The sequence below is a fragment of the Diadema setosum genome, chromosome 22 (genome assembly GCF_964275005.1).
Source record: "Diadema setosum chromosome 22, eeDiaSeto1, whole genome shotgun sequence".
Taxonomy (NCBI): domain Eukaryota; kingdom Metazoa; phylum Echinodermata; class Echinoidea; order Diadematoida; family Diadematidae; genus Diadema; species Diadema setosum.
Genome location: NC_092706.1, coordinates 21,767,280 through 21,789,462, shown reverse-complemented (window position 1 = coordinate 21,789,462; position 22,183 = coordinate 21,767,280). Strand labels below are relative to the sequence as shown.

The 22,183-nt window shown below is 36.7% G+C and overlaps 1 long non-coding RNA gene across 1 annotated transcript; it reads left to right on the top strand.

The window, feature by feature from the left end:
- The first annotated feature begins 18,693 nt into the window (after nucleotides 1-18,693).
- LOC140245011 (uncharacterized) lies at nucleotides 18,694-21,027 on the top strand. The gene is made up of 3 exons (XR_011902313.1): nucleotides 18,694-19,061; nucleotides 20,039-20,210; nucleotides 20,705-21,027. It is a non-coding gene; the product is annotated as an uncharacterized lncRNA (long non-coding RNA).
- Nucleotides 21,028-22,183: the final 1,156 nt, after the last annotated feature.

The window sequence follows — 22,183 nt, the reverse complement described above, 5'->3', positions numbered from 1 at the left end:
AATATCATTTTCATATTTATGAAAGAAAGACCACACTTGTGAAGGAGTGGTATAAATCTACAAGAAATTACTCATAAGTAGTGTAAGAAACTTTTTCATTTCAACAACGGGAATGTCCAGTGGTTAGCACGCAAAATGTGATGAAAAAACAGGTAGGATGTCTGACTTCGGTGGAGAGCGAGGAGACCTCTCTCCACGTGCCATCTGGCAGATCCGGGCTGCTGTAAGCTGCAGTGATGGGAATCAGCCAGTAATACGCGTGAGTGTGTATAGATGTGTGTGTATGTGTCTGTGTGTGCATTTCATAGCTCTTCTGCTATGTCAGGAAATGTTTCCACACACACATGCCCTTTCAAATACATGTTGCCACACTCGCCTTTGTTCTTGTGTTCGCACAGGCGTGACGTCCCTTTTGTTGAAAACGCAAGCAATTGCTTGAGCGGGACAAGCAAAAGGTATTGGCATAAGCAAAAGATTATGCATATGGATTTAAGCAATTGCTTGAGCTAGACCTTTTGCTAGACGAGCTTGTGCTTTTGCTTGAAGCAATTGCTTACAAGCAATTGCTTGTTTTATGCATTCGGCCCATTTACTGGAAGAGGCATTTGCTTATCGAGTATAATATCATTTGCATGTTGCATTAGATATGATATGATTTTGATAAATGTAACTTTTTAAGACATGTTGAATTATACCTCGAGGATGATTACGAGACAACTTGCCAATAATTATGATAAGAATTATAAACGCACATCATCATAACTATGCGTTCTTCAGTAATTTTCGTTAGTATTTAATATTACAGATTTAACACCAGTGTATCATAAACACATTGTAATTTTCACACACATTATGGGGTGGTATTCAGCGCTATCTTCTTGATACACTGTGAGTACTTCACATGGATATCTGTGATTCCTGTATACAGGCAATCTTCGGACGTCACATGTAATGAAAATTCAAGACCATAAACAAAATCTATAACGATGTTAAAAAAATGGCGTATAGGCCTACGCTTTGTAGCTGAAGCTGTTGTATTTTTAACGTTGTCATTGTCTGTTGTGTTTTGAGGCGCCATAGGTAAAAGATAGAAAAATAATGAGCAGAATATAGTTTGGGGCTTACATGCATCATGGATAATGGATTAAGTCTGGATTTGCACTTACGTTATCGACTTCAATGTAAATCTGTGATCCTTTACTGTCACGTTTATTATATCGTTGCTGGAATCCAGATGATTGTTGGCTATTATTACAGCTTTGGAACTTCACTTCAGACTTTACAGCATGCTGGCCGTCCATAGCTATATAACCATCATCATCTGTGTCTCCGGTCAGGGATAGGTAATGTCCGATATGATCAAAGTGCATACTTGAGCTGGGCCAGTTTTCAACCCCGTCAAGTGCGTCACTTCTTAACACGGAAAAATCATCCTTGTTAATCTTTGAGTCGTACACTGCAGGTTTTCTACCGGGTGGGCCTTGGTCAGCTGCATTAGTTTCCTCATGGATAGAATGAATGCTGTCATCTCCTACTTCGTCATCGGAATTGGATTCCTTGTTCTCTACCTCTGGCGTGGTCTTTAAGTAAAATCTGGGCCTGAAGGGTATAGAAGATATAAAGGGCACGAATACTGTTTCCGCAAACCAGTGTAGAAAAAAAGAGATTTTTTCATACATTGGCATTTTGTTCATGGATGGGCCTAGATTGTTTTGGCACTTCTGATCTGTTACATTCCATTAATACGTCCATGTCCTGGTGACTTTCAATTCAATCAATTTTAATTTCTTTACCGACCACGTAAAGTGATGTTACTCCACATGCACCAAAAAAAGAAAAAGAAAAAGAAAAGAAAGAAAATAAATCAAAAGCAAAAAAAAAAACAAAAACCAAAAAACAAAACAAAAACAATACAAAACCACACACAAGAGGTCGTAGGTTCGAATTCTAATACTTAACACTGATTAATTCGGTGCTTTATTGCGTCGATGTACGGCACCCTACTTTGTCAATCAGTTGCAAAAATCAAAACAAAACAAAAACAAAACAAAGACCCACATATTTTCCATTAAATGCACATGTCCTATTGTAAGACAACTCTTTCTTTAAGTATGTGGAATTTTAAAGTTTATCCACGTTTCAATTGCAATTTGTTTCATACTTCTGGTATATCAGGTTTTAACGTACATTGAAAATGGGAAAAGTTAAAATAATTTAGTCCCGTGACAAGACTATTACGGCTTTTGAATCGATAATTTATGGTATTTAGTTTTGAGCAACCTGCTGTGAAAGACAATTCTCTTACTTGATTAAAGACCACGGAAACGCAAAATAAGACTCTCTTGCCTTTCTGTTATCTTGGAGCGGGAATAAATCAATATTAAATCAAAAGTAATAGCACAAGTTCTTGTACCTTGTCAATGATATACAACATGTAAAGAGACACTTCTATATAATTGGAAAGCAAGTACCTGTTCTTCATGCGATGAAGTAAGAATGAAATTAGAACTGTCAGCACAACCACCATCGCCCCTAGCAAAGCGCTGATCCATTTCAAGGGACTTTGGCATGAGCAGAATATTTCTGGAGAGTCAAAATATAAATATCCGTCACTCTTTTCTATTTTTTTATTTTCTTTGAATTTTATTCAGATTTTTTTTTTTTTTTGCATTGACCATACATTACAAATGAAACACAGTCATTTTCAAAACAATTATATGGCGTATTATCAGCACTTTCAAACATAACATATAAGAATTTACGTTAACAATAGACAGATAACAAATAAAAAAGCTATTTGGATTTGGAGATCTTCACAATGATTGCACAAACAATGATGTGACTGAATCAGAGATGAAATATGTTGATTCATGCAGTAGCCAGTCCTTTCAGCTGAAATAATGAACAGGAAATACGACATTTTCCTGTATTTACAATCAGCTGACACAATCAAGAAAAAAAGGCCTTACCAAATCCAAACTGTCAATTACTATGACGTGATATCCACTTGATTCTTTTGATATGACATAAAGTGATACTTTTCTATACAACATACTTTCTCTTTTACATTCGAGTCTCAAGCAGGATGGGACTGAAGCGTTCCAAACGGGAAAGTATGTTGACCAACCAGGTAGTCCCACACACTGTAGTGTCGCACTGCCATAGATGACGTAACCTTCGTCACAGGTAAGAGTTAATCTGGATCCCAAGTTTGTGATATTGGAGTCCCAATAACCATAAGACACATGGCCGGGATGGTCACAAGATGCAAGTGAATCTGTCAAAACATTTGATAGAAATGGAACAAAAGCAAGTACATTATAGTGTTAAAAAAATGACAACCAGAAATGTGTGCAAGATATGATAATTGAAACCAAAAATCGGGCAACTAGTCTAACGCTTGACCTCCTGCCTGCCTGTCCGTATTTCAATTCTTTGACTGTTCTACAATTCGATTTTTGGGTATCCATAATGCTTTTTACAGTGACTTATACAGGGCGTATCAAAAAAAGTTACACATTTGAAAATTTTTTCATGATTACATCTCAAAATGTTTCGGAGATTTTTTCATATTTATGGATGCCCAATAGTCTCATCTATCAAGTGCAATCAACAAAACAAATTTTTGTTCACGCTTGGCTGAACACTGACGCTCTTTGTTCAGAGTGTGAAAAATGACTTGCGCCAAATTGAAAGAAGATGGAACATTCAAGCAGCAGTCCAAATAAGTGTTCTCATTCAAACAAATTGCTCTTTTGCTCACAGTTTTGATTATGTTATGATAGTTTAGGAATTTTCTGGCGATTTTCTGTCACGTTTCAAATGACTCCATTGTGTTATGAAAGGTTGATTAACAACATCAAGCTCTTTTAAGCACAGTTATCATAACTCATGCACAGACATATTGAACCCACATGCCAGTCACTCAGTCACGAAGAAAAGTACAAAATTAATGCATCCTCAGATCATTCAATCAATACAATCAATCCAATCAATCAATCAATCAATCAATCAATCAATCAATCAATCGATCGATCAATCAATCAATCAATCAATCAAGCAAGCAAGCAGTCATTCATTCATTCATTCAATCAGTCAATCAATCAATCAATCAATCAATCAATTACTCATTCATTTCATCAATTAATCAATCAATCAATCAGTCAGTCACAATTGTATGCATGTTTTATAAAAAGTGGCAGATCGACATAGGGAATATCACCTCCCCCCACCCCGTGGCTTAAAGGCTGATCAATGTTTGAAAAACTGATTATTTGTTAGTTGATTCGTTCAATCAGCCGATTGATTATTTCAATGACTGAAAAGTGATTAATTGATTATTGGGTTGATTCACTGATTGATTGAACGACTCAATGACTGCCTAACCGATATATCGGTTGATGTATTGATGGGTTGATTTATTGATTGATTAATTGATTGATTAATGGGATGAATGATGAATGAATAACTGGCATACGGTATTGATGTGTCCGTGTATTGTGAAAACTGTGCTTTAAAGATCTTGAAGTAATTACACACTCTAATTCTCACCAATTGATTTAGAAATGAAATCATCAAAATTACGATAAAGCTGACAAAAAATCTCCGACTATCATAACATAATCAAAGCTTTAAGCAAAAGAGCAATTTGTTTGAATGGGAGCACTTATTTGGACTGCTGGCTAAATTTTCCATCTTCTTTCAATTTGGCGCAGGTGATTTTTCACACTCTGGACAAAGAGCGTCAGTGTTCAGCCAAGCGTGAACAAAAATATGTTTTGTTGATTGCACTTGATAGATGAGACTATTGGGCATCCATAAATATGAAACAATCTTCCAAATATTTTGAAATGTAATTTAGACTATTTTTTCAAAAGTGTAACGTTCTTTTTGATACGCCTTGTAGTTGACGTATACTTGAAAATGTTTTCTTCCTGAAATCCTGACTGCAACTAAACTCTAACACTGATGGAGCTATAATTTTCCTAGGATTTTGTTGGTTTATTTATCTCTTCGTCTTTCTCATTGCTTTTGATATGTCCTCACGAAAAATAAAGAATAGTAAACAATTTCATATCTTATTCTAAATAAGAATCTTATATTTGCCTATGTCAGGGAACATTCATAGAACTGAAATGTTAAACTGTTGATGCTTGTCTCACCTTGGCATTTCAGCCTGACAACCGTGTTCAGAGAACACTTAGTCGTTGCCTGTGAACAATCCATTAAACGCCGAAACGAAGAACCTGTGAAATAATATTGTGAGAACAACTTATGCTGAAATATTGAAAAGAAGATTACAGTTACTTCTAATGAAATTATTATAGGGAAATCAAATGGAGAAGGGAAATTCTGGAGCGATATTGAACTGAACTTTTTGAAAGAAAGAAAAAAACCCAGTAATCTAACTTATAAAGACAGAATAAACTGACCATATACATATATATACACATATATATATATATATATATGTATATATATATATATATATATATATATACATGTATGTATAAGTACATACGTCTATAATATTGGTTACAGCTCGTTATTCCGAAGGTTCGTTATTCCGAAGGTTCATTGTTCCGAATTTCATTTTCGGATTAACCGATCTTCGGAGTAACGAACCTTGGGAATAACGCCACAAATTTTCGGATTAACGAACCCTTTTTCATTTTCGGATTAACGAACCTCTAGGTATAGGGAATCTGCCTGTTTCGGATGAACGACCCTTCGGAACAACGAACCTTCTGAATAGCGAACCTTCGGAATAACGAACAGCACCAATATTATATATATATATATATATATATATATATATATATATATATATATATTATACATATATATATATATATATATCAATCATTGTTCTATTTTGACTATAACTATGTTTCAATTACTATTATTACAATATCCTATACATGCATCCCACAGCACTAATCTTATAAAGAACATTGGGAATTAATACTGTCATCATGTCACCTTCTGGGCATGACAGCCGCTGATAATTGTTTCTCTTTGCTGTACTGGGCAAAGTCTGAGCCGAATACTCTTCTGCCGCTGGGAAGCCAAGTTCACCGCAGATTACTTCAGCAGCTTTGGGGGTAAAGTTGTCAAAGCAGACATATCTGTCTGGATCAAGAACCACTAAGCCTTCTTTGGGAGAGGGCCCGTCAACCAGCCGCGCTGATGGTATTCCTTGAAAATGAAATGAACAACGTTTCACGAATAATTCATGATGGCATAAAAAATATTGCTACTTAGACATTAATCATTGTATTGTCGCTCATCCGAGGTAAAACACAGTCATTATTCGAATTTTCTGTTCACGCTTATTTTGATATAAATAAATGAATGAATAAGATATACATATATATATATATATATATATATATATATATATATATTTATATATATACGCTCAGCAAGAAAAGTAAGTTCCCCCCTAACATTTTTTGATATATCTCAAAAAGTATTTTACGGATGTTCATAATTCGAACGGGAATGGATAGAGAATTTCATTACTCATAACATGAATGGCATATCATTGCCACCAGATATCATTATTGGTGTAAAAAATCGCATTTTATGTCAAAATGCATGGAAAAAAAAGTTGCACTTTAAGCCATAGGAAGCATATTGTTTACATTTCCTATGTAAGTTATCAAATGATCTTTTTAAATTGTGTAATTTTCAGGAATTTCTTCAGGCACAATGTGCTTCCCTATTAAACAGATGTTACGCATACTTTTTGAACAATAGGCCTTCTCAATATGAAAATATTGGTAGAAGCCATGTGATTTGTAATTCCAATTTAGGTTGATCACATTAATGTGCCTGTGGGTATTTTGCATCATGCCCTCGAGTTGTAGATCAGTTTGCTGAGGGAAATGGCATCGAACGTATGGAGTGGCCTGCAAGATCCCCTGACTTTAATCCAGTAGAGAATCTTTGGGATATCATTAAGTGGAAAGCGAGCAAGAAGTTGAAAGATGACACTTCACTGCAAGAATTTCAGCGCATCTTGCAGAGAGCATGGGCCAACATTGAGCAGCGCCAAGTACAAACTTTAGTTAACAGTATGAGGAGGAGATGGTGGCTGGTCATTGCGGGTGGTGGACATATAAGTTATTAAATACTTCACTATATGCTCATGAAAAGAAAGAGATAGGGAAATATGCAATAACCCATGCTTAAATGTTCACAATCATGAGTGATTGTTTGATTATTTGTGTAAAAGTCATTGCAAATCACTAAAGTGCAACTTTTGTTTCCATGCATTTTGACATGAAATGCATTTTTTCACACCAATAATGTTATCTGGTGGCAATGATTTGCCACTCATGTTATGAGTAATAAAATTCTTTATCCATTTCCGTTTGAATTATGAAAATCGGTTGAATACTTTTTGAGATATATCCACAAATGCTAGGGGGAACTTACTTTTTTGCTGAGTGTATATATATATATATATATATATATATATATATACATAAAATTATACCGGGTGTCCCAAAAAAAGCGGAACGGTGGATTTTCAGTACCTTGCGGTCTAAAAGTTATATATCTTTTGCCATCATTAGAAAGAGCATCTTCCGCAGAAGACTATGATACCAAAATCATTAAATTTGGTTCAGCACTTTTTATTCTACGCTAATTTCTCAAAATGCAGTCATTGTCAAATTTCGCCGGATTTTTGCGACTTATGAGATAATAATTTGAGTGCGACACGCGATCCATAAGGTGAATATTGTGTAAGCTCGGTGATCCATGTCAACAAAAGATACAGCTTTCACATTGGGCACGGCCAGGAAAAAACAGTGTGTGTGTGTGTGTGTGTGTGTGTGTGTGTGTCTGTGTGTGTGTGTGTGTGTGTGTGTGCGCTCCCAATATGAAAGCGTTATCTTTTGTTGACATGGATCAACGAGCTTACACAATTCACCATGTGGAACGCGTGTCGCACCCAAATTATTATCTCATAAGTCGCAAAATATTGAAAATGACTGCATTTACAGAAATTGGCGTATAGTAAAAAGTACTGAACCAAATTTAATGATATTGGTATCATGGTCTTCTGCGGAAGATGCTCTTTCTAATGATGTTAAAAAATGTATCACTTTTAGAACGAAAGGTACCGAAAATCCACCGTTCCGCTTTTTTTGGGACACCCGGTATATATATTGGTTACTTTTTTTATGTGTGTGTGTGTGTGTGTGTGTTCACTTTCTTTTGCTGATCTATACAGTAAAAGTAAATGACAATAATTGTTTTTGCAAAAATCAATTTGTACATTCTCATCCCACTAGGCAATCTGATAAATTTCATTTACAAAATCCTAAAACGGTGAAGGCTCTGAAATCTATCAGACACACTGGACCCGATGTTGGAACTCTCTTCCTTCTGAAATTCGATTAAAGTCTATGTATTCTTTTAAGAAAGCTGTAAAGACAATGCTGCTCCCTGGATATCAGTGATCTTAAAATGTCATTGTAATTGTATTGTGTATGAAATTCCCTCGTGGAAATATCGCCCTTCTGAATTTATTGCGTAATGTTATGTAACCGACCATGACCTTTAACTGTTCACCTGTACCTCGGTGAGAAAATACTTTGCCAGCTTTATTATCCAGTGATCCAGGTGATCTAACTTTGTGTATTAGCGAAAGCAGACAGACCTAGCTCCTCTCTCCTTTCTTCTATCCTATCTCTATGCAAGTCGTCCCTCCCTCCTATTTTCCTATGTTATATTATGTACAAGGGCTGCATTTAAATCAAGCAATGCTTAAGCTGTAGCCCTTCTGCGTTATTCATTGCATCGCTGATATGTTCTGTTGTACATTGTAAAACGAAGAAACTGTATTGCTGTATATTCTAAAGGTAATGAAGAAAATTACTTGTGTTAACAATTAATGTATACAATGCATATAATTCAGGTGTATGTATCTGCATGAGCAATGGTATAATGCAGGAACCAATAAAATCAAATAAAATCAAATAATGTCAAAAGTATGATCCAAATGGTTCAACTATACAGTGTTAAAAACAGTATCTGAAATAGAGCACTGTGGACCATGCTTATGGAGGAGCACCAAAGGGGGAGGGGGGAGGGTGTGGTCCCATTAGAGGGGGAACGAGGGGGAAGGAGGGCTTTTGCATAGAATTGAAATTCAGTAAAACTGGTCCACACTTTTGGAATTTGCTGGAACAAATTTCAACAAAACATTCTTTTCGATTTTTGAACACATTCGTATACAAACTACTCAAAATGCAAAAAAACAAACAAACAAACAAACAAACAAACAGAAAATGTAGAACTAAATACTGCCCTGATAATGAAAGATGGAGGGAATCGACTCGTAAAATTCCAGGGGCAGAACAAAAATGCATATACATTTAAACTGTCGTATATGTGATTACATCAATGTTTGCATATTGTGTTATAGTTGTACTCATAATAAATGATCGTTAGTAGCACTTACCCTCGTAACATTCCACCCTCATGATGAAACCTACTGGGTAGATATATATACCATATCCGTAGCTGAATCTGGTGGGTCAGTGATATAACAGGGGAACTCTGGTTGTAATCCCAAATCACTGTCAGGGACGATTTGTTAGCTATGTCATCCAACATATGAAATCCCATCACTTTGTTGTTGATAGATTTAATTTCAGTCAGAATTCGCCTTCCACGTGGTGCCTGTATGTCCCAAGTATCACGGTTGATAACACAGCTTTGATCGCACCATATCTCGCGCTCTGGAGCTTTCCCCGGACAGTCGAGAGTAAAATCTACGATGAATAAAATGGATCAAGAAGATTTGTTTTAAAATCAATTGCTTAGACTCCTGAATAGTTGGGGAGAGTAGAATTAAAACAACCCTGCAGCTACTGTCGTGTGAATCAAACTGTTTATTTCAACATCGTCATTTCCAAGGGGAAAAAAAAAAGCCAAGAGAATCCTATGTACGTTATTTCTTACAGAGCACTTATCATCTTTTCAATAGCAAGTAAGCCAGGAATATTACGTGTCTTTTCTAAGTGGTGTCATGTAAAAGAAATCATCAAATCTTAATGATGAGTCTTTTTGACTGAAAAGATTGCAATACATATTTCATGTTCCTTAAAGGGATGGCACAGTATTGGTTGAGATATGAATTGGGCTTTAAACTTTTTGTGAAATACCAAGAAAACACTTATGAAATAGTACAGAGCATACCATTTTAAGAGGAATTTAAAGTTTATTTGATGAAAATCGGGTTTGGAACGACTGAAACATCCAAAATCAAAATAAAACAAAGCGATTGTAATAAAAGATGGGTCCCACACTTTATTAGAATTGCTCCGTTTTGGATATACATTGTATCAGTCATTTCAAAACCAATTTTCATCAAATAAACATTGAATTCCTCATGGAATTACATGCCCTTTCATATTTCAGAAGAGGTTCTCATTATCTCACAAGAAAAAAAAATGTTAGAAACCTGAAATTATGTCCCAACTAAAACTATACCATCCCTTTAATATTTACGAACGGAGAAATACCATGTCATGCATTAACAATTCCTGCATGAAAGCCATAAGTCTATCAAACTACTACGTCAATATTGAAATTAGGCAAGTAACAAACTTAAAACAGTCCTCAATGCATTACACTCGAGGAAACAACAAAGATACTCACTTGTTGTATTGGCTTTTGATGTTTGAGAATAGTTGAACTGATGAAAAATGATGACACCAGCAACCAGCCACAGTAAGTAAGCCATTATCTCGTCAAATTAAACGCTGAATAATCAATGCTGTACACTCGACAATTTTAACGTGAAATCTGAAGACTCCAGCAGAGATTCCGAATCAATAAAGAGTGTCCCTACTCAAGAACAGATCAAGTTTGTATACACGTTGTAATTGAGACCAAAGGATGTATCTTTGTATTCTCTTGGAATTTTCAACTGCTGGTGGTAAAGTTTTTGATATCATGAAGAAATAGTGTCGAGTGTGTAGTAAGAGTGAGCAGCTCTGCAAGTTTCTGAGAGATGCAATGTGTGCGTGTCAAACAGAAAATGCAGCAAAATTGCATTACAATAGGCCATTAAGGAAGCAAGAACCTAATTTAACTACTTGAGAACGCTAGTCAATCATTATTTTGATTTGCATGACTTAATAAGATGTCAAGATATCTCAACAGCTTTCAGCAATATGTTTAATTACTTTCGTAGCTGCTACCTGTGTCAGCAAAGTAGCTTGTTTGCCCTGTTGACATACCCGATTATACGGTACTCAAGTGATAAATATCGGGACATCTTAATTCATGTGCATTTAGTCATCCTAATTAATTCATATCTAAACATGAAATCTAAACTGCCGTGATGTGGGGAGGGATAGGGATGACATTAATGGGCGATGGAAGTGCAGGTTCTTTTGGGCTAATTTCTGCCATCCCCCAGTCTTTTGTAGAAAGTGAATTAAAAAAAGGATATTTTGTCTGTCCATAATCATAGTATTCAAAATGAAGACTTGACACACGATTAATCAATTGATTGAAATTTATCATACCGGTACCGAGTTATCAGATATTAATGTCATCATTATTTCTCGAAGCTTGGCTATAATGCCCAAATAATCAATTAAGCGTTTGTAAATTTACAAAAATATGAAGTAGGAGCAATGAAAGATCCCACTGTCTAAGTTTACAAGCTGTACATTTTTTTTTGTCCCGTGACAAGGTAAATTATGTCGATATTCATTGATATGTTCTTATTGTGACATGATTATTCCCGCTATTCAGTATTTACCCATATTCTAAGTCTAGATGTTTTAGTACTTTTTAAATACATTTGTACTTCCTTCGGCGGGTGCAAAAAGTAGGCGTAACCTATTTCAATGGTCAGGTAGTAGTTTTTACTCAAAACTAATGTTTCGAATCCATTCAGCATCCCAGAAGCCCCTAATTAGACATCTCACACGCTAATACTGAAAAAAATTCCCATTGTTTGACCCCCTCTTTTGTTGCCTGGGTTTTAATTTCTCCCCAGTTTTTTCCACAAGGATGATGGTTCGAACTTATTGAGAATCAAACATGTAATAAATATGTACAACAGTATTAGGATTATATTTGGTGTAATAGATATAAGAGAAATGGGAACGACTACTTCCCATCGAACACAAACGTTTTCAGTGCACCCTAAAAACCCACTGCATAAACCCAATGAGATACGTATATATAAAAATACCAATATTTACGTATTTCGGCGGAGGCAAAAAGGAGGCGTGGCCTATTGTACGTTCAGATAGTAGTTTTTACTCAAAACTAATGGTTGGAATTGATTCAGCACCCCCACAGACCATTAGTTAGACATCTCACACGCTTATATCGAAAAAAAAACCAACATTTTCCATTATTTTTTGCCTCAACGGTGGCGTTTTTTTTTTTTTTTTTTTTTTTTTTTTTTTTTTTTTAAAGACGGCACAGATTGGGGCATGGCGCGTATTAAACCTATGGGAAAAACGTTGGGTTAGGGTTTAGGGTTAGGGTTAGGGTTAGGGTTTACAATAGGGTTAGGGTTGGGGTTGGGGTTGGGGTTGGGGTTGGGGTTGGGGTTGGGGTTGGGGTTGGGGTTGGGGTTGGGGTTGGGGTTGGGGTTGGGGTTGGGGTTGGGGTTGGGGTTGGGGTTGGGGTTGGGGTTGGGGTTGGGGTTGGGGTTGGGGTTGGGGTTGGGGTTGGGGTTGGGGTTGGGGTTGGGGTTGGGGTTGGGGTTGGGGTTGGGGTTGGGGTTGGGGTTGGGGTTGGGGTTGGGGTTGGGGTTGGGGTTGGGGTTGGGGTTGGGGTTAGGGTTAGGATTAGGGTTAGGGTTTGATGGTTAGGGTTAGGATTAGGATTAGGGTTAGGTTTAGGGTCCCCAATGTTAGGGTTAGGGTCCCCAATCTGTGCCGTCTAAAAAATCACGCTCCCGGTGCCTAACTTTGATTTCTCCCCAATAATTTCCACGACGATTTGGGTAGAAACTAATTGAGAGGTGTTAGTAGACACCTTTATGAACACACTGGTTAAGAAAGCTATTGGTAAGCAATTTTTTTCACAGATGGTCCAGAGATTTTCTAAAATGCCCTAACTAACTGTCACAACGCAGCAATTGCAATATTGGAAGTTGATGAAAAATGACCGCATGATACCCATTAAAGCATCGGACATTGAACTTTGTGGTTGTATAGAATTGTCACAATAAGCAAGCCCTAAACCATCAAGTTGCATATAAATTGTAAATTGTTCAAATAATTTCTAAACGTATGGGGGGGGGGGGGGAATCGTAAATACATTTTTCCTCTCTTTTTAGAATGTCTTCGTAAAGTTGATATGCACACCGGATATAAAGCGTTCCACTATTAAAAAAAAACACCTAGAAATGGCGCTATGGCGAACTGTTATGCTTCCGCTATAAATGCATGGTTCTCCTAATAGTACAATGTCTTGGCAATGTGTGATGATATTTTCGCATAATTGGCAAAACATTAAAATGACAGGCTTGTCACAAATATGACGAATGTTCACTTTCCTTGAACTAGCTGTAATTGGATGAATGGTTATTATTGTTTAAGAGTGCAGGCATTTGGGGATTTGAGGATTTTTACTTGACTTTTGACCTTTTAATAATTTAATGCATTAAGTAATTTCAAAATATGGAGAAAAAGTGTAATTTCATTATTAAATAGTAAAATTTGAGCATTTCAACCTGGCCTTTGCCCATTGACCTTTGACCCTATCACTCTAAAATTCCCAAGAAAATCACTGTTAGGTAGAACATGCATCGATAATTACTAAGTTTCATGATGATACCTTGAGTCACTGTTGAGATATGGTGGAAGAAGTAAAATTAGGACTTTAACTTGGCATTTGACCATTTGGCAAGAAACTTCCAAGAGAATCTCTTTTGGGTAAGACATGAATATATTCTGTTCCAAGAAAAATCCTGTAGGCATCGCATAAATAAGAGGGCAATAGGGACATTTTAAGGGGTTGATCTTGACCTTTGACCCCTGACCTTTGACCCATTACCCCAAATTCCCTACATAATCACTGCCAGTCAGTACATGCATATGTATTAAGTTCCATGAAATACCTTGAACCATTAGCGAGATATGGAGAAAAAGTGAAATTTTCATATTTTCACTTGACCTTTGACCTCATGGCCCCAAACACTCTCTGAACAATCATCATTTAGCAGTAGTATATACACTAAGTTTCAAGCATTGAGGCATTTCATGGATATCGGGGAAATAGTGAAATTTTGAGTATTTGACCTTGAACTTTTGACCTTTGACCTTGAGCATGTGAACTCTGAAGTTGATAGGCACAATTTCGCCCACTCATGTACATACATACCAAGCTTCATTAGGATACCTCAAGTAGTTTTTTAGTTGCTGTCCACAAAAATTGATTACGGACGGGCGGAAGGACGTACGGAATACGGACGGACGGACAACCCGAAAACATAATGCCTCCGGTGACACTTTGTGGCATAGGCATACAAAATCACTTCACTTCGCCTCCTAAAATCAACGAAAGTTATGAAATGCAAATCAGTTGAAAAGTGTGGACTCCGATAAGTGGTAGTCAAGATGGTATCTAAATTCATGTTCAAATGTTTCTTTTCCTATAAATTATAGCATAAACTGAAGAATCATGAGACACCAAACACTTCGATCCTGTGTTAAATGAAATGAACACATAATTAGTATGGGTGTTCATACTTCGGCAGACGTTGATACGTCGTGCCTGACATTATGTAGAGTATGAGATTATTCATTGCTCTCGTTTGATATGTCTCGATTGCTCGTAATGTACAGTTAATTCGGGGGAAAGACGTACCATAACTCGTAAACATTTACAAATGACAGCTTGCCACGTTCTCACGATCTATTAAAAGGGACCATTTCCCACACTTGCACGTACACCCTGTAGTCCAATTAGTTTAAATTAAAGTAAGTGGTAATCAAATAATCTCTATTTGTGTAGATGCTACTAAAATGACTAACGGCAATTTGTTTCCAATGACACAAGGTGATAGACGATATACTGTAAACGACAAAGATGGTTCTGATTCAAAACCATCTTAGTCGTTTAACCTCAAACGGTCCTTTTGTCACTTTGCATCCTCACTCTCTCTTATCGATGAAAACATTTAAAGGTAGGTACAGATGGATTTGTCCTTTTATCTTTTTTTTATTTAGGTATTTTCTCTATCTTTTTTTCATCATAATTAACGTCGCAGTGGCAGTTGCCAATGTGGTAAATAAATAGAGATGTGAAATACATAAAGTCATAAAGAATTAAAATGATATAACAATCCAGAATTTTTGCGAGTCTCACAATGCGTGCGTTTGTGCGCATGCGTAATCCTCATACATAATTGTTGCTATTGTTTTAATAGTTTTTCAGTGTAGTTCCGTGACACTTATAGTTTATTGTCCAAGCTCTGAGAGAATGTTTTACATCAGTAGCCTTATTTCCTTTAAAGGTTACCGCTAGGAAAGGTCTTTTATTTTGCAATGTCATGACAGATACATTTATCACACCTATTTCATCTCAACAGTTCTTACTCATTCCATAGAAGGGAAACATCACTCGGTGCAATCGATGTAAACCAAAGCCATATATCGCTGGTTCCTTCAACACCCAGTCGCAAATTGGCCTACCGCGCGGGCGCGTGTGGTAATTAGGGGGAATCGTCTTCACCATTCGCACCGATACCGATGCTTTACCATTACTCGATAGTTTAAGAAGTCTTTAGCACTGAAGAAACGCCTGTAAGCAAAAGGCATGAACATTGCGTTCACTTATGATTTCCGGAAAGGTAATAAGCTTTTTTTGTTCGTTTTCTCTTCAAAAAGATAGACATAGACATACCTTAGATAGTTCATTGGAATGTTCTCAAAGCAAAATTGAATAAACAAAGGACTCTCTGTAATATCTCTGTGGTCATGCTGAGGAGCCATTTGTCATTAAAAAGAACACACACAAGCTGTCAAAGTTCTTTAGCTGCCAGGACAAGTGCTTTTGAATTATAGAAATCGAAAGTAGAGCGCCTAAATATGGGCATGTGAATAACATAACTATCAGCATGATCAGCGTGGCAGCCCGCGCATGTCTTGAGGAGGATATGGATAGGTTACTGTCATGTTGATTTCAACGTACAGAATGTAAATTGTTGATGTACTTGGTACTTATAATGATCATTGTTGTAGTTATTATAGGTTTTTCCCGACTGATTTCATGGTGTAATGAAGTAAAATCCATTGAAATGTATTTGTAAACTTGCACTATAATATGTGCAGTGCCGAAATGTATAGTTCACTTTGTTTTTTTCTTGTAGTGTCACGCCATATCTAGGGATGGGATTCTTTCATTCAATTTTGAAATTGTAAATGTACTTTTCGGCTCCTTTTGGGTTTTACTTCTTCAAGGTTTTGGGATGTTCTAGGGAGTAGAAACATTGTCATTTATTCAAAAATATTGTGGTTTTTTATTTCGAAATTATGTGTAGAAATGAATGTAACATAAGGACAGCATATTCTGTAGTAATATCCACATCACAAGCCTTTTACAAGTACGGAAACACAAATGATTCTTGGATCAGGATGGGGTATATGGCAATCACAAATCAGCCATAGCCTGTCCTCACTTTGAATTCTATTTTATTATTATTATTATTATTATTATTATTATTATTATTATTATTATTATTTATTTTATTTTTTTTTTGGGGGGGGGGGTTGTTGGGAGTCTGCGCTCTAAAATGAAAACTTGTCATGTCAACATCACTGGTCTTTCACAAACAAACAAACACACACACACACACACACACACCAACCCACACACACACACACACACAATCATCATATCCAGATGGGGTTTGGCAAACGCAAACAGTGATGCAGATCAACTTCAAACCGTCGCAGCAATGAATTACAGTTTATTTCATTATGGTGCCCACTTGTGTGCAAGTAACTTGATAAAGATACAATGTACTTTCAACATAAACATTTACAATGAATCTGAAATTATAAACAATTTTGCATAAAATGTAGTTGGTAAACATAGGTAAAAATAGGTAAATATAGTATTATAACGAGATTGTGTGAAAACTATGAAAATTGACATTCATACAGTATTGACAGATTTATTTTCCTCTAGTTACACCGCGTTAGACTGTCAAGCATTCCAGCATATATATGTGTATTCAAAAAACATTAATGTAATTTTTGCACTTGACAAAACTTTGACACAAGTATAATGAAGCAATATTATTCCTCTATACGCATTCCTAAGTATTTTATTATCAAAAAATGAAATGGATGGATGTGCGATGGGTGACCTCATTATGAATCATCAATTTTGGAAAAATGTAGAAAATTGATCCTTAAAATTCTAATCAACAATATAAGTGGGATGTTTGGTCATTCATTCCCTGCCAGTTTTGGGTATAAGATGTTGATGTCTAAAGACCGTCATAGGAACAGAATGGATTATGCGTGATTATCAGGATTTTCCCCCGAACACAAGAGTCAGGTAAATAAGCGTGATTACGATATCACTACAGCTGTATAATTATTAATCAAGGCATGATATTCACTTCAGTTTTGTCGAGTTTCAAGTATAAATACATACACGCACACACATACACACAAAAAAAAATCTATGTTGATCTATGTAATTGAAGGAAAGGAGTGAATTCAGTTGGGAATGGCGATGAGTTTTCTTGATATTACTTTTGTCTCCTCACCTAAGCCCTTAACATTGTTTCCGTATGATAAATATACGCCCAGTTAATGTTCAGGATACCAAGCTTATCTCCTTCAAGTGTTTGTCTACAATTTACTCTATGTCCCCTTATGAGCCTATTTTGAGATGGTCACACATTGTTAATAGAAATAAATTACCTTCGTAATGTTTACATAGTATGCGTTAAGACAACATATTACAAAGCTCGTACTATATTTTCTGCCCCAATTCCAATTTACACCAATTATTTCGTTAAAAAGATATGAGGAAAATATTGTCTAACTCCAGTACTTTAGATGAATCCACATAGGCTCATCGTGTATATTACGTAAAAACTACACTTTTAGTGCTTGATGTAGACCCTTCACACTAAAAACTAGCGGTACATTTGGGGTAGGCGTTTCTGCCTGTGTGCCAGTATCGGGCTTGTGAGCAAGTAAGTTCGTCTAGGAGTACTCGTTGGTGCGGGAACGGGTAGGCATCCTTGAGCGTAGGTCTTCCTACTTGTCGTTACCCTGAATAGTCTTGTAACAAAGACCAATTATGCATGTACATGTTACATTACATCTTGGAAGACTTGGTAGTGGATACAAAGGTTATTTCAAAGAACATATCTTGGTATACATAAAACTTGCAAGTACGTGTTTTAAGACAAAGTGTCAATACACCTGTAATCTTGGAACTGTTTTTCGGAGGCTTTACGATTATTAAATTCACGTTCTGATAACGAGAATACCTACCGCCAAACTGGTTGACCAATAAGCGAAAAGACAGAAATCAATTCCTGCGATTATCAAACACCAGTGTAATTTTCTGAATGATATACCCAATTAATGGACGGAATCACATAAAAAATTAATAAAAATGTTTACAAAATATTACTAATGATTTATTCACTTAAAAATTTACGTATGATTATTTTAGTTATTCTTTTTTTTTCTCATCTGTACAACTAGCCAAATTGGCCACTCATTCAAATGTCTGGAGCGGCGACGACGTACGTGTCGCCGAGCGGTAGATTTTCACGCAGGATGATCGCGCTGCATACAGCTTACACGTAACCGAATGTAACCGAGCAACTTTTGTATTGATCCAAAATGTGTCGATCATCAAGTGTATCAAGCTGACTAGCAAGATTAAACATTTATTATCGCGCTTCAGCTGGTAAAAAACGTGCAACTGTAAGGATCTTCAATTCAAGCACGCAGTCGACAGAAGGCCATTAACTGATGCACAACTTCGGCACTAGACCAGACGTGTTGACCACTTCTCGTAATGTCACGGTGAGTGAGTGTATGATGATCATGACGCCTTGACGGATCACAACTGACTTAGAGTCTGTCTGAGGATCTAAAAACATTGTTAGCTAGAATGTTTTTAGTATATAGTGTGCAGACCACTAACAGTTCTAAGGCCTGTTTGTCGAAATGTTGTTTATACTAAGTCCCAACAATAACACTACTCCAGCCAAACTATACAGGTCATGTCAGAGGGAGTGCACTGCACTGTACTGTATTGTATAGTGTCCGTGTCTATGTGACAGTACACCATTATCGAGACAATTGTGCATGCCACAAAGCAGTTACTAAGTTAGGTTAGTGAGTTACCGGTACTATGATAATGGTACCACTACCACAGCTTGAAAATTATGCCAGTTGACATCTAACAGTTTTTTGTTTTGTTTTGTTAGATTAGTTTAGAATCTGATGTCAGAACAAAGACAACTAACAAACGTGACTAACCTATAGTATTAATTATGTTGATCTCAATTCACAGCATCAATCCTTGATCTTTCTTGAAACATGTCTAATCCTATGTAGCAGCTGCACACAGCTAGACTTGGCTGGACTGCTATAATACTAGTAAATGTATCGGTGAGGTAGAGTACAGTCCTGTCGCTGTAGTCTACACAACGCCATGCCTTGCCTGGCGTCTGGTTGGGTTAGGGTTGTGCTAACTGCGACCGGCAGCCCCATACGCATAGCGTAATGGGGCTGCGGACTGTAGCATTCAGGATCATGACAGGGTAGTTCCAGTAAAATGTATGAACCTATTGTTGATGTCACTTGCAATATTCATCAGTGCATTCCTACCTTCGCAAACTTTTATTCTTATTGGAAGCAGTTGTGACCGAACATTTTCCCTTTCTGAATTTACAAGGCAATAAACACTTACAAGAAATTGATGTAAGACCTAAACCTCACATTATAACGCTACCAGTTACACACTTCTTTTTGTTGTTGTTGTTGTTGTTATTTAGACAAGCAGCTAAATGCAGCTGTTCCACTACCAAGCTGTGGATAACTTCATGTCACATGTGAATGGATGTGACAGAGGTGAGGAATACATCTGTTCTAACCATCTGGAAGTCAGTGGAGAGCAAAGATTATTCAAGAATTCTTCAAGGACGTTATCAAGCATACTTGGTAATGGTAAGTCTTTTAATGACACAGAAGTACTGTAGTTAAAACGAGAAAGAACCATGCACAATACTACATGATGTACACGTAGTTACATGAGTTCAGCCCTGGGTCTTACTATCATTTGATAAATTGTGACTTGTAACACCAGAAGATGCATGTCCATTTTTGGGTAGGGCCTCTTCTTATCAGCACTACTGATTGTGTGGCAGTGGCATGATGGCCCCATGACTGCTGGATGTAGCATCAGTTAACAAGTGGCAAGATACATGTATGTGTGGTCCATGATAGGCTGTGAATTACTATAAATTTTTATAATACCTTTGCAGAAAGAATGACTTTGCAAGTATTGTAAATTATGATTTTCCTATTAGATTATATGTAGGACGTATATGACATGATTGTAATTCCTATGAATAATCAATCAGATAAAGTGACCAATTCCTTTATCTCAAATGAGGTAAACTGTCCCCTTTTTTTCCTGTTTTCTTTTTCTCTGTCCATAGATTCACACTTGGGTTCTCTTCACCCTTACAATACTCTGAAGCTGCAAGGACTCTCATCAAAAGGGCCCCCATCTTGGAAGACCCTGGCTGTAATACCACAGGTTTGTGTAAAGTGAAATATGATTTGAAAGGGAATGAGTCCATATTTGATTGGATATTTTGTCACAAAATAAGAAGAGCCTTTGTACATTCCAAATGTTTTGTGGAAAGTAAATGTTTATAGAGTTGTAAGTTAACTATTTGCCCCCCCCCAAAAAAAGGGGGTTGATAGTTATTATTGAAGCAAATGTGATAAGTTTTGCAATTATGCTGCTTCTTCTTTTTTCACATCAACCTCAAATAATATAAAAGGTGACGGTTACTTTGAGCATAGATAATACATGTAGTAACATTTTCAATGTAAACCAGGGTTTGAAACTAACTGATAATTTAATGTTTTTGAATGTTGCACTTTTGATTGCAGTTAATAAAATGTGAATAAAAGTTTGTTTGTTGTTATTAACAAATTTGTTGTGAATTCATTCCTCACTATTTGTCCAGAAACCTGCGGGACCACATCCAACGATAGGGACTTTTCGATTTCCCCTCCTGAATGTCGACGTCGAAGTAATGACGTCGTTTTAAGGAACTGTGCATACTCCATGTTCTCCAGTACATCCCAACGCCTGAATCGCAAACGCGTCTGCCAAGGATCTCATGGCCACCTATATTCAGAACACGAGTGATGTCATCACTTAGTGCAACCACTCGCCAGCTTGTTGGAGGGAAGGGAGCCATGACGTCGTAGCAGTACGTAGTGAACAACGTGCACTGGAAATCAAAATGGGCAATATCATCCCAGATGTGACAAACGAACTGTAGCAATCTGGAACCACTCTTGTACAAGAAAGATGGCCATGTCCACACAATCAGAAATATGTAGGATTCCTTTTGCACCAGATGGCCTTCTCATGGAGGTGGAAGGAACAGTTCTCGCGTCTGCACCTGCACCAACATTTCTGCAGGGGTTGCTTCAACTTTGGCTGTGTAGTGCACATTTGGGCTGGAATATCCCAACACGAAGAGCGCACCAATATTTCATCCAACCCTGTCTCACAAGATTAGGATATACACTTGTATTACAAGTAATTACCACTCCAGGTACAGAGATTGATCAACTTGAATATCCCAGTAGATTCAGGTCGATTCTGGAAATTGCTTTGAATATTTCCAGCAAATCGTTCTTTAAGATAGGAAAGTTGATTAACGTTATATCCCAATAAATTCATGGTGGTTTTACTTCTTCTGGCCCATTGATAGGACAGAAACCTTTTACCTCCGCTGCATTTAGGCAACAAATTCTCATTTGGAGCTTTAATGTCTCAGGTATGTTAACTTGAATTTAAATGAATATCCTTAAATACAATTCTTGTTTTGCTGCTTACAATGATTGTATGTCTCTGGCCTCTTAACACTGAGTTTAAAGTGTGATTTCCATCA